We start from the raw sequence: 13058 nt of genomic DNA on the forward strand, positions 1-13058 counted from the left end.
TTTTATGCAGCCTTAAGTAACATTAGATGTTTTAGGCAACTATATTACAATATAGGTTTACATTTTAAACACCTGTTGGTTAAACCTCAAAAATTTAGAGTTTTTTAAAATTCATTTTTGAGTTTCATTTATTCCATTCATATAGGTGTTAGGAAAAAAAAGATGAATAATCTGCTATACCTGTGTGCAAGCTTACCTCACTTATCTTGACTGGCTGTCTTAGAGACTGCATGGGGCTTGAGGAAGTCATGAGTATTGAGGAAGAGCAATATGGACAGTACAACAGGACTGGAGTAAGTCAGTCAAGTATGAACAGGTAGAGGATGCCATCCCAGGAAGCTAGGGACCAGATCATGTGGCACTTTGTGGCCATGGTAAGACATTATGATGCTATTCTAAGTCCCATGTGAAACCATTGGAGGTTCAGAACATGGGAGTGACATAATCTGATTCTCTCAGTTCACTGGTTGCTAAGTACAGAATTGTCTGTAAGTAGGAAATATTGTAAACAAAGAGAGTCTAAGTAAAAATGATTGTTATTTGGACAAGGTGGTAGCAGTGGAGATGGAGAGAAGTGGTTTGACTTGGAATTTATCATTAAGGAAGGACAGACATGAATTGAGTATAGTCTACATACATGATTTGAAAGAGAGAGAAATTCTGACAGATTTGAAGGCTCAAGTAATGAGGATGAATATTGGTGCAATTTTCTGAGACTAGGGAAGACTAGGGTAAAAATTGATTTGGGGTATTAACTAACTAAGAGTTTTGTGCATGTCGAACTTCAGATCCCAATAGGGTATCCAACTGGGGCTGGGTATGTAAACTTGAAAGTCATCAGCTTATAAATGGTATTTAAAGGCATGCCATGGGATGAGATAGACTAAATGTCATAGAGAATGTTATAATAAATGTTATACAGAAGGGCTTCAAGGAGTACTCCTGGAGTTTCACAACATTAGAGATCTAGAAGAGGAGGATCCAGAAAATTTTGAGAATGGGTGATTTATGAAGTAAAAGGAAAACCAGGAGAGTGTGATTTGATTGTACATTCTTCATTACAATTAGATAAAACTAAAATGAAAAAATTTTTTTTTACCTAAAGGAAGCACATGGAAACTTGGGATCTGCTAATTTCTATGTAAGTTTTCCTGAATCCTTTTGCTTCCATGGTTTAATTCAATGTAATGGACCTTTTTTTTTTTTTTTCTTTTAACCTGAGAGACATTATATCAGAAGCTATGGGAGAACTAAATGGGAATAGAGTCCTTACTCGTAAGGAGCCTGCAGAAGGAAGAGAAGGCATATACATAAATAGCTATCATGTAAATAAAAACCAGTTTAATAAATTAATTTCATTTGTTTAGCAATTTACTTTTCATGTACATTATTTCAGTCCTGTTTACTGAAGACAGAATGTCACCTATGCCAAGGAAATTACAAAATGTCACAAAAATTCATGAGGAGAGTTTACTTCTGGCCACAGGAATTGAGGAAGGATTCATGGAACAGATATCGTTTTAGGCTTCACTTTGAAGGTGACTAGAATTTGGACATGGAAGTGAGGGATAAGAGAGCATTCCAGGTAGCAAGGTTCCAGCACAAGCAGAGGTTAAGAGGCAGGAAAACACAACATTGGGAAAATGATGAGTAGCCTAATTTGTGTGGAGCAGAGTGTGTGCATAGAAGTAGTGGGAGATAAGGCTGTAGAAGTATATAATATGTTGGAGTCGTCCACATCCATAGACATAAACATTAACACCAATTCTTTGACACCTTTTTAAGTTGCCAAAGATCTCCATTTTATTTTAGCTGGGGTAATTCAGTCATCCTCAAACTCAACTATATCTTAAAGCTTCCTTTGGTCATCATTTCCTCTCTGTTTACAGAACTTCTAAGTCATTCATTACTGGTGAGTCTGCTGGTGACAAATTTTCTTAGTTTTTCTTCATTTAAGAATGCCTTTATTTGCTGTTCATTCCTGAAGTATATTTTCCCTATATATAGATGTAAGATTAACAGTTTTTTTTTTTCCAGCACTTTGAAAATGTTGTACTACTTTATTTTTTGTTTCAGGTTTAAAAAAATTGCTATCCAGGGTGCAGACGCTGCAGTCACGAGTTTGAGCTGCACAGCCTGGGTAGAATCACTTTGCATAACCAACTTAACATGTCAAAAAAATCTGCTGTCATTTGAACCATTTTTCCGTTATAGACAATGTGTCATTTTCTCTGCAACTGCTTTCAAAATTTTTTCTTTTTCTTTTTTTTCTGGCTTTTTGAAGTTTGGTTAATGATGTGTCATGACTTGAATTTTTTATTTTAGTTTATCCTTTTTGTGATTTCCTAATCTTTTTAAATCTGTAGATTATTGTCTTTAATCAAACTTGAAAATTTTTCATCCTTTGACTATTTCTTTCAATAATTTTTCAGCCCTACTCTCTTTCTCCTCTGCTTCTGGGTCTCTCATGACATAAATGTTAGATTTTTTCTTTCTTGTCTCACATGCCCCTGAGTCTGTTCATTTGCTCTTGTTGACAGGATAGCTAAGATTAATCTGTTTTTCAGTTTACTGATTCTTTACTCTGTCATCTCTAGTCTATTGTTGAGCACATCTAGTGAGTGTTGTGTCATTTACTGTAATTTTCAGTTTCATAATTTCTCTTTTATAGCTTTATTTCTTTGCTGATGCTTTCTACTTTTTCATTTGTTTCAAAAATGTGTGTAACTGCTAGTTAAAATATTTTTACAACTGCTGTTTTACAGTCATTGTCAGATAATTCCAACATCTGAATCATCTCATTGTTCAGTTCAGTTCAGTCGCTCAGTCGTGTCCGACTCTTTGTGACCCCATGAACCGCAGCATGCCAGGCCTCCCTGTCCATCACCAATTCCCGGAGTCCACCCAAACCCATGTCCATTGAGTTGGTGATGCCATCCAACCATCTCATCCTCTGTCATCCCCTTCCCCTCCTGCCCTCAATCTTTCCCAGCATCAGGGTCTTTTCCAATGAGTCAGCTCTTCGCATCAGGTGGCCAAAGTATTGGAGTTTCAGCTTCAACATCAGTCCTTCCAATGAACACCCAGGACTGATCTCCTTTAGGATGGACTGGTTGGATCTTCTTGCAGTCCAAGGGACTCTCAAGAGTCTTCTCCAACACCACAGTTCAAAAAGCATCAATTCTTCGGTGCTCAGCTTTCTTTACGGTCCAACTCTCACATCCATACATGACTACTGGAAAAACCATAGCCTTGACTAGACCTTTATTGGCAAAGTAATGTCTCTGTTTTTTAATATGCTATCTAGTTTGGTCATAACTTTCCTTCCAAGGAGCAAGTGTCTTTTAATTTCATGGCTGCAATCACCATCTGCAGTGATTTTGGAGCCCAGAAAAATAAAGTCAGCCACTGTTTCCCCATCTATTTGCCATGAAGTGGTGGGACCAGATGCCATGATCTTCGTTTTCTGAATGTTGAGCTTTAAGCCAACTTTTTCACTTTCTTCTTTCACCTTCATCAAGAGGCTCTTTAGTTCCTCTTCACTTTCTGCCATAACGGTGGTGTTCTCTGCATATCTGCAGTTATTGATATATCTCCCGGCAATCTTGATTCCAGCTTGTGCTTCTTCCAGCCCAGCGGTTCTCATGATGTACTCTGCATATAAGTTAAATAAGTAGGGTGACAATATGCAGCCTTGACGTACTCCTTTTCCTATTTGGAACCAGTCTGTTATTCCATGTCCAGTTCTAACTGTTGCTTCCTGACCTGTATACAGGTTTCTCAAGAGGCAGGTCAGGTGGTCTGGTATTCCCATCTCTTTCAGAATTTTCCACAGTTTATTGTGATCCTCATTGTTGGCATCTCCTAATTGTCTTTTATCATTAAAGTTGTGATTTTCCTGGTTCTTAGATTGGTGAGTTATTTTCAATTATATCTTGTACATTTTTGTTGTTAGACTCTGCATGCTACTTAATCTTTTTCTTTTTTGAAAAGAATTTACCTTATTTAGGTGTACTGCTCAGGTCAGGTGGGGGGTGGATTTTTGGCTCCCCAATGGTCCTATGACAACCCTGGCTCCTATGATACCAATGAGTACTATCTCATTGCTGTTGGGTTTAAAGTTCAGCTCCCTTATGGGCCCCATGACAGCAGAGGGGAGACTAGAGTGCCACTAACACCACCCTTTTCACCTCTTGCTACTGGGTGGGTGTTGAACTTCAGTTCTCTGATGAGCTCTACTTAAACTAGGGATGGAAAGATGGTAAGAATGGAGAAAGTGGACAGCCAATATGCCCACTTCATTCCATCTCTTTGCTGCCTGGTAGAGGAAGAAGTTCAGCAAACCTCTGGGCTTTCCAACACAAGGGCAAAAGGGAAAACAAGTGCTGACTTGTATCAGCTTCAACCACCTCCTTTTGCTTCCTAGCTTAAGGAGGAAGCTTAAGGTGGAAGCTCTCAGCTCCTTGCCTGGTCATGCTGACACTACCCTAGAGGTAGTGGAATTAGAATACTGCTTGCTACCTACCACTGACCTTGTGAACACACGCTAGTGGGAGAATCGGATTCCAGCATTGGTTCAGGGATCAAAGTTTAACTCCCTACTCTGTCCCATGAAATGGAAAGGAAATGGCAACCCACTCTGGAAATGGCAACCCACTCCATGAAATTGAAGGAAATGGCAACCCACTCCATGAAATGGAAGGAAATAGCAACCCACTCCAGTATTCTTGCCTGGAGAATCCCAGGGACGGCGGAGCCTGGTGGGCTGCCGTCTATGGGGCCGCACAGAGTCGGACATGACTGAAGCGACTTAGCAGCAGCAGCAGCAGCAGTCCCATAGACACCATAATGGAGGTGTTTGGCTGCAGTAGGGTTGGTATTGCAAAAAACGTTTTCTATTCTGCTATCTTGTTCTTTTTCTAGTTCCTTGGCTATGTGAACACTCATTATGGAGGTCTTTTTTGGCTGCACCATTGGTGGTTCCAGTTTGTAGGTTCTCCAGGACCCTGTCTGAGATATATAGGAAAGAAAAGAAAACCTAGGGATTCCTGTGAGTTTACTTTCTAAAAACTCAAATACAATGTAATTGTCCTTTTTTTGACCTTTACTTTATTTAACAGTCTATACTAGAGGTCTTAGTAACAGTGAGATTAATGCTTGGCATCTAGGAAGGGTTTATAAGGTCTTGTGGAGTCCCTGAGAAATTAGGAGTCCTGTATGGTGGTACGTAGATTGTGCTGCAACATGTAGCTTGAATGGCGGCATGAGTACTCCTTCCTAGGTTATGCCATACCAAAGAAAGCCGGAACATTTGCCTTTAACACGTCAGGTTTCTGCATTACTCTAGTGCCCTTAGAGGTGCCAGGACTTGAGATGGATTATAAAGGTAAATTTCTTATTGCTCTGTTTAGGGAGACAGCTTTGTATTATTACTACAAAAAACATGGACTCTGGATTAGTAAACTCTACTTTGAATCTCTATTTACTACTGTAGGTATTTTGCAAGGTTTCTTAATACGTCAGAGACTAAAGTAAATGGTCATAATAACTGTCAATAGAGTTTCTCAGTGAAGAGACTAAAACAAAATGTGTGCAAAGCATTGAGGATACACAAAGTACTCCATAAATACTACAATCACTATGTTAAGTTTTAATCTGTAAGGAAGTTCAGGTCTTCAGTAAGTCAGAACATTATTGGTGTAAACTTCCGTTGGGCTAACTTCATCTATATTCTCTGCAATATTCAATTACAGAAACTCAAAAGGAGCCAGAATTCTATTAATGAGGCCCAGCAGGCTCTGAGTCTTTGATATTAAGTTCCTTAAAGACTAGGATCATATCTTATATTTCCTTTACATTCTCCACAAGATTCTCCCTGCCCAAACCTCTCTCTTAGAGAACCTGACCAACAACAACCCAGAAGAGGGAAAGCCCTGGGTAATAAGTGACTCTACTATCCTTGGAGTTTGGACCAAGGGTGAACATTGCCCAAGCAGGGCTCATCAAAATCTCTCAATTTAGAATGGACACAAAGGTTCAGGGAGTCATATGGTGTAGGACACTCAAACTGAATGATGTGTAGGCTTTAAGGGGTCAGTGGTGGTGGAGGTATGGAAACTTTTGTGTGAGCAAAAATTACACACGGGTGAGATTAGAATCCTGTAAAAGAATGTGGTCAGCTGAGAGAACAGATGAGCAAATACAGAGAGAAAAGTTCAAGCATGAGGACACACAGCTTAGAAGTGAAACAAAAAGAGCAACAGAAAGAGACAAGAACAGAAAAGAGAACAAACAGGGAAAAGTGAGAATGAAAAGAGAAGAGGATATCAGGAACACGGGAATTGGAATGATCATTCTAGGAGAATTCAGATGACTCCAGGAATCTGTTAACTGCAGATACCAATGAGCTCTGCTACCAGAAGTCTAGTCCCTTTACCCTTGACTGATGGTGCCAACCTTGCCTGAAGATCCTGAAATGACCCCACTTGAGGAGATTACCAGGAAATCTCCAGGGAATGAGGCCAGCTCATTCCCTGCCGAACTCTCCTTTACTCCTCCACATCTTCAGTGAGAGGCAGATCCTAAAATGCTTGTGGTGCCAACTACCCAGTCAATTTTGGGAGCAAGAGCCTTGCATGCCAGAATTATCAAATTCCACTACTGCTTATCAGCAAAACCCTGGTGGAATATACATGGAACTGAATTATGAGGGTATTACACTAGAAATAGGGGGAAAGAATTTTAATTAGGCTAAAAGTATATACTTGAGTGGGTAGCCTTTCCCTTCTCCAGGGGATCTTCCCAACCCAGGGATTGAACCCAGGTTTCCCACATTGCAGGTAGATTCTTTACCAGCTGAGCCACAAGGGAAGTCCAAGAATACTGAAGTGGGTAGCCTAACCCTTGTCCAGATCTTCCCAACACAGGAATCAAACCGGGGTCTCATCCATTGCAGGCAGATTCTTTACCAACTGAGCTATCAGGGAAGCCCAAAAATTATTATATAGGTGCACTTACCAGAGATTCTGCATTCATGTACTATCAAAAGCAGTTGGTAGAGTTCTAATTATTTTATCATTTTGTAGATTGAAAATTACATTTATTTCTCACCTAGGCTGAGTTGAGATGCCAGGAATCCACAATAGAGGAAGGAATAGAAAGATTTAGGGAGATAAGAATGCCAGAGTGGATTTGTTATGTATTACCCTCTCAGTTATCCCTACCCCAAGGACCTGGTCGTCATAAGAACATTGAGAAATACATTAATGAAGGTAATGACAACATATTTGAAACACGCCATAGTGGCTGTCTTCTATAGATCAGAGAGGAAGGTGGAAAATACTGATATTGAAATAGATTCTATGATTTAAATAAGGATGATGACAGCATGTAGTAGCATAGATGATACAGAGCATCAAATTACCAGAAAAAAATTTGCCCTGGTTATTTTAATAGGCAGAAGGGCTGATATGTGTAATCATAACAGTTTGACCCATAGGAATTCTTGGTGCTGAATAACTGATCACAGGTTCCCTAGATCTGAAATAAGGAGGGTCATCATTGCTTACCTGGGTAAACAAAGTTTCTCTGAAGTAAAGGCTCTTTGGTGAGCATTTACATAGGACCTATCTCACAACCTGAGTTCATTCTGAGAAATCCCTTCACATACCTCCTTCACCAGACCAAACTGTTACCAGTCATCAGTATCTTGTTCATGTCCTTGACTACCCTGCCAAGTCATTTGCCCCATCCATGCTTTAGTATAAGAGCTGCTCCATAGGCCAGCTTTCCTGCAGGCAAAATGAGCAATGAGATGTCCTATTTAAAATTCTCTCCATTGGACAGAATTTCCTATTCTTTTACTGAAGGGCTGTTCTTTGGTGGGCCTGCTGCCTTGCAGAAGTCATCTCCAGCTTTCATTCAAACCTGTGTCTAAATCAGGCTCAGATTTTTTTATTCTTCAATTAACTGGCCCTGGAGAACACTCCATGTGGCTTAAGCATAGAGTGAGGGCAGGATGGCAATGCAATGGGAGTACACCAGGAGTGAGAGCTGCCTGCTCATACAATTTACGCTTGCTCAAGCCCAGTCTCAAATATACCACATGACTCAGGAGTGTTACTGGGCAAGCCTGACTCTATGGCTTGGTAGATTGACACTCAGTTCATGTGGGGCAGCTGGTGTTCTACAGTCAAATGAGGATTCAGTCTCTACCACAGCCCACTAGCAAGTCAAGAGTTCTCTCAAAATGAGGATGATTACTTTTCAAAATAGGCACGATTTTGCTCAAAACCCCTATGAGCCTCTACTCTGAATCTCCTATCAGGGCTTTCACAGAATTCATATAGCATCTTTATCAGTCATAGGTATTTTGCAAACTATTGGTCTCACTGATCACAAATAATCATCTATCATTCAAACTAGGACAGTCTTGAGAGTAAAAGTGGGCACTAGTAATAAACATATTGGGATAACAGGCATAAATTAAAACTATCCTGAGATATATGACCATCCAGTCATAAAAGCCAAGTGATTAATTTGTTTACTAGGTATTTGTGACCAGCCAGAGTACACACTGAAAGATGAATCCAGGAAATTTTGATACCTTTCAATTCTAAGATATCTTGGATTAGGCTATTGAATTTCAAAGTAAGAAATTTTCAAGTGTTCAGGCAGAAAAAGGAAATAAAAGTTCCCAATTCAGTAGCTATAAAACAGGGCCTGAAAATTTGTATTTTAACGTATTCCCATGTGATGTTAATGCTTCTGATCCAGGGACCATACAGTAAGAACCAGTGACCTACTGAGAAGAGAAAAAACAAAAATCCCAGATTGTCATGCTTTTCCACAGCAACACTCAATAGCAGAAGATAATGGAGCAGTTGCTAACATATTCTAAAGAAAAAATTATACCAAAATATGGTTGAATTTTTAAGACCACTGATAGCTTTCATAAACTTAAGGAAGACTGCCTGTTTGAGAGAGAACCTCTTGCAAAAGCTGTGATGATGAAATCCAGATAAGAAATGATGAATAAAAACAAAGAACTTGGGAATGGAGAAGCTCACTAATTATGAGAATGATGATTGTAAAGCAGATTATAAACTTTGATAAAATAATATTTACTTAAATACAGATAGAATAATATATCTCATTTCTAAGTGTTGAAATATATAAACCAAAATTTGAGCCTCTCCTTAGGAAGGGCATTACTGTTAATTTAAAAGGAAACTAAACAAGATCAATAAAGGGTCCTAAAAATTCTTTATTCAGACAATATGTTGTAAATCACTTTTTATTCTGATAAAAGAATCTAGAGAGTATAGTATATTTAGGACCTGAGAGTCTAAAGAACGGTTGTATTTACTAACTAATTGAGGTTCAGATGAGGTCTTCATGAATACAAAACCTGACTATGCTCTATCTTACCTACAATTTCTCAGCAGTATTTACCTGCTAGTCAAGGTAAGAAATTTCTCTTGTGCTGTCAAACTGTCTTAATGTCTCATCTGAAATGTAAATCTTTATGTGTGTCAAGAATTGTGAAATATGTTTGAGATAATGAAAAGAAGTATGAACACCTGACTAGTTCCTGTCTTGATGTATCAGATCTTAAAATGAACACTAAGAACTCTGTGTCCATGACACCATCCCAAGAAAAGTGCATCATTTTACTCTAGTTATTAAAGACCAGAATAGCTTTTGACTTTTTTTTTCCTATAAAAAAATTTATTCAATTTTAATTTAAAAAAAAATTATACATGTGTTCCCCATCCTGAACCCTCCTCCCTCCTCCCTCCCCATACCATCCCTCTGGGTCGTCCCAGTGCACCAGCCCCAAGCATCCAGCATCGTGCATTGAACCTGGACTGGCATCTCATTTCATACATGACATTTCACATGTTTCAATGCCATTCTCCCAAATCTTCCCACCCTCTCCCTCTCCCACAGAGTCCATAAGACTGTTCTATACATCAGTGTCTCTTTTGCTGTCTCGTATACAGGGTTATCATTACCATCTTTCTAAATTCCATATATATGCGTTAGTATACTGTATTGGTGTTTGTCCTTCTGGCTTACTTCACTCTGTATAATAGGCTCCAGTTTCATCCACCTCATTAGAACTGATTCAAATGTATTCTTTTTAATGGCTGAGTAATACTCCATTGTGTATATGTACCACAGCTTTCTTATCCATTCATCTGCTGATGGGCATCTAGGTTGTTTCCATGTCCTGGCTATTATAAACAGTGCTGCGATGAACATTGGGGTACATATGTCTCTTTCCCTTCTGGTTTCCTCAGTGTGTATGCCCAGCAGTGGGATTGCTGGATCATAAGGCAGTTCTATTTCCAGTTTTTTAAGGAATCTCCACACTGTTCTCCATAGTGGCTGTACTAGTTTGCATTCCCACCAACAGTGTAAGAGGGTTCCCTTTTCTCCACACCCTCTCCAGCATTGATTATTTGTAGACTTTTGGATCGCAGCCATTCTGACTGGTGTGAAATGGTATCTCATAGTGGTTTTGATTTGCATTTCTCTGATAATGAGTGATGTTGAGCATCTTTTCATGTGTTTGTTAGCCATCTGTATGTCTTCTTTGGAGAAATGTCTATTTAGATCTTTGGCCCATTTTTTGATTGGGTCATTTATTTTTCTAGAGTTGAGCTGTAGGAGTTGCTTGTATATTTTTGAGATTAGTTGTTTGTCGGTTGCTTCATTTGCTATTATTTTCTCCCATTCTGAAGGCTGTCTTTTCACCTTGCTAATAGTTTCCTTTGATGTGCAGAAGCTTTTAAGTTTAATTAGGTCCCATTTGTTTATTTTTGCTTTTATTTCCAATATTCTGGGAGGTGGGTCATAGAGGATCCTGCTGTGATGTATGTCAGAGAGTGTTTTGCCTATGTTCTCCTCTAGGAGTTTTATAGTTTCTGGTCTTACATTGAGATCTTTAATCCATTTTGAGTTTATTTTTGTATATGGTGTTAGAAAATGTTCTAGTTTCATTCTTTTACAAGTGGTTGACCAGATTTCCCAGCACCACTTGTTAAAGAGATTGTCTTTAATCTATTGTATATTCTTGCCTCCTTTGTCAAAGATAAGGTGTCCATATGTGCGTGGATTTATCTCTGGGCTTTCTATTTTGTTCCATTGATCTATATTTCTGTCTTTGTGCCAGTACCATACTGTCTTGATAACTGTGGCTTTGTAGTAGAGCCTGAAGTCAGGTAGGTTGATTCCTCCAGTTCCATTTTTCTTTCTCAAGATCGCTTTGGCTATTCGAGGTTTTTTGTATTTCCATACAAATTGTGAAATTATTTGTTCTAGCTCTGTGAAGAATACTGTTGGTAGCTTGATAGGGATTGCGTTGAATCTATAAATTGCTTTGGGTAGTATACTCATTTTCACTATATTGATTCTTCCAATCCATGAACATGGTATATTTCTCCATCTATTAGTGTCCTCTTTGATTTCTTTCACCAGTGTTTTATAGTTTTCTATATATAGGTCTTTAGTTTCTTTAGGTAGATATATTCCTAAGTATTTTATTCTTTTCGTTGCAATGGTGAATGGAATTGTTTCCTTAATTTCTCTTTCTGTTTTCTCATTATTAGTGTATAGGAATGCAAGGGATTTCTGTGTGTTGATTTTATATCCTGCAACTTTACTATAATCATTGATTAGTTCTAGTAATTTTCTGGTGGAGTCTTTAGGGTTTTCTGTGTAGAGGATCATGTCATCTGCAAATAGTGAGAGTTTTACTTCTTCTTTTCCAATTTGGATTCCTTTTATTTCTTTTTCTGCTCTGATTGCTGTGGCCAAAACTTCCAAAACTATGTTGAATAGTAATGGTGAAAGTGGGCACCCTTGTCTTGTTCCTGACTTTAGAGGAAATGCTTTCAATTTTTCACCATTGAGGATAATGTTTGCTGTGGGTTTGTCATATATAGCTTTTATTATGTTGAGGTATGTTCCTTCTATTCCTGCTTTCTGGAGAGTTTTTATCATAAATGGGTGTTGAATTTTGTCAAAGGCTTTCTCTGCATCTATTGAGATAATCATATGGTTTTTGTTTTTCAATTTGTTAATGTGGTGTATTACATTGATTGATTTGCGGATATTGAAGAATCCTTGCATCCCTGGGATAAAGCCCACTTGGTCATGGTGTATGATCTTTTTAATGTGTTGTTGGATTCTGATTGCTAGAATTTTGTTAAGGATTTTTGCATCTGTGTTCTTCAGTGATATTGGCCTGTAGTTTTCTTTTTTTGTGGGATCTTTGTCAGGTTTTGGTATTAGGGTGATGGTGGCCTCATAGAATGAGTTTGGAAGTTTACCTTCCTCTGCAATTTTCTGGAAGAGTTTGAGCAGGATAGGTGTTAGCTCTTCTCTAAATTTTTGGTAGAATTCAGCTGTGAAGCCGTCTGGACCTGGGCTTTTGTTTGCTGGAAGATTTTTGATTACACTTTCAATTTGCGTGCTTGTGATGTGTCTGTTAAGGTTTTCTATTTCTTCCTGGTCGAGTTTTGGAAAGTTGTACTTTTCTAAGAATTTGTCCATTTCTTCCTCGTTGTCCATTTTATTGGCATATAATTGTTGATAATAGTCTCTTATGATCCTTTGTATTTCTGTGTTGTCTGTTGTGATCTCTCCATTTTCGTTTCTAATTTTATTGATTTGATTTTTCTCCCTTTGTTTCTTGATGAGTCTGGCTAATGGTTTATCAATTTTATTTATCCTTTCAAAGAACCAGCTTTTGGCTTTGTTGATTTTTGCTGTGGTCTCTTTTGTTTCTTTTGCATTTATTTCTGCTCTAATTTTTAAGATTTCTTTCCTTCTACTAACCCTGGGGTTCTTCATTTCTTCCTTTTCTAGTTGCTTTAGGTGTAGAGTTAGGTTATTTATTTGACTTTTTTCTTGTTTCTTGAGGTGTGCCTGTATTGCTATGAACTTTCCCCTTAGGACTGCTTTTACTGTGTCCCACAGGTTTTGGGTTGTTGTGTTTTCATTTTCATTCATTTCTATGCAAATTTTGATTTCTTTTTTGATTTCTTCTG

General features: G+C 38.4%; 1 protein-coding gene and 1 long non-coding RNA gene across 2 annotated transcripts in view; one reads left to right on the forward strand and one right to left on the reverse strand.

Moving 5' to 3' along the window:
- LOC132345641 (uncharacterized) overlaps positions 1-429 on the reverse strand; it is a 66475-nt gene extending 66046 nt beyond the window's left edge. The window contains exon 1 of the long non-coding RNA XR_009495054.1: positions 197-429. This is a non-coding gene — a long non-coding RNA (uncharacterized lncRNA). The remainder of the gene's footprint in view (positions 1-196) is intronic.
- SLC15A2 (solute carrier family 15 member 2) overlaps positions 1-13058 on the forward strand; it is a 67207-nt gene that overhangs the window by 2972 nt on the left and 51177 nt on the right.

This window comes from Bos taurus, chromosome 1 (assembly GCF_002263795.3).
Source record: "Bos taurus isolate L1 Dominette 01449 registration number 42190680 breed Hereford chromosome 1, ARS-UCD2.0, whole genome shotgun sequence".
Classification (NCBI taxonomy): domain Eukaryota; kingdom Metazoa; phylum Chordata; class Mammalia; order Artiodactyla; family Bovidae; genus Bos; species Bos taurus.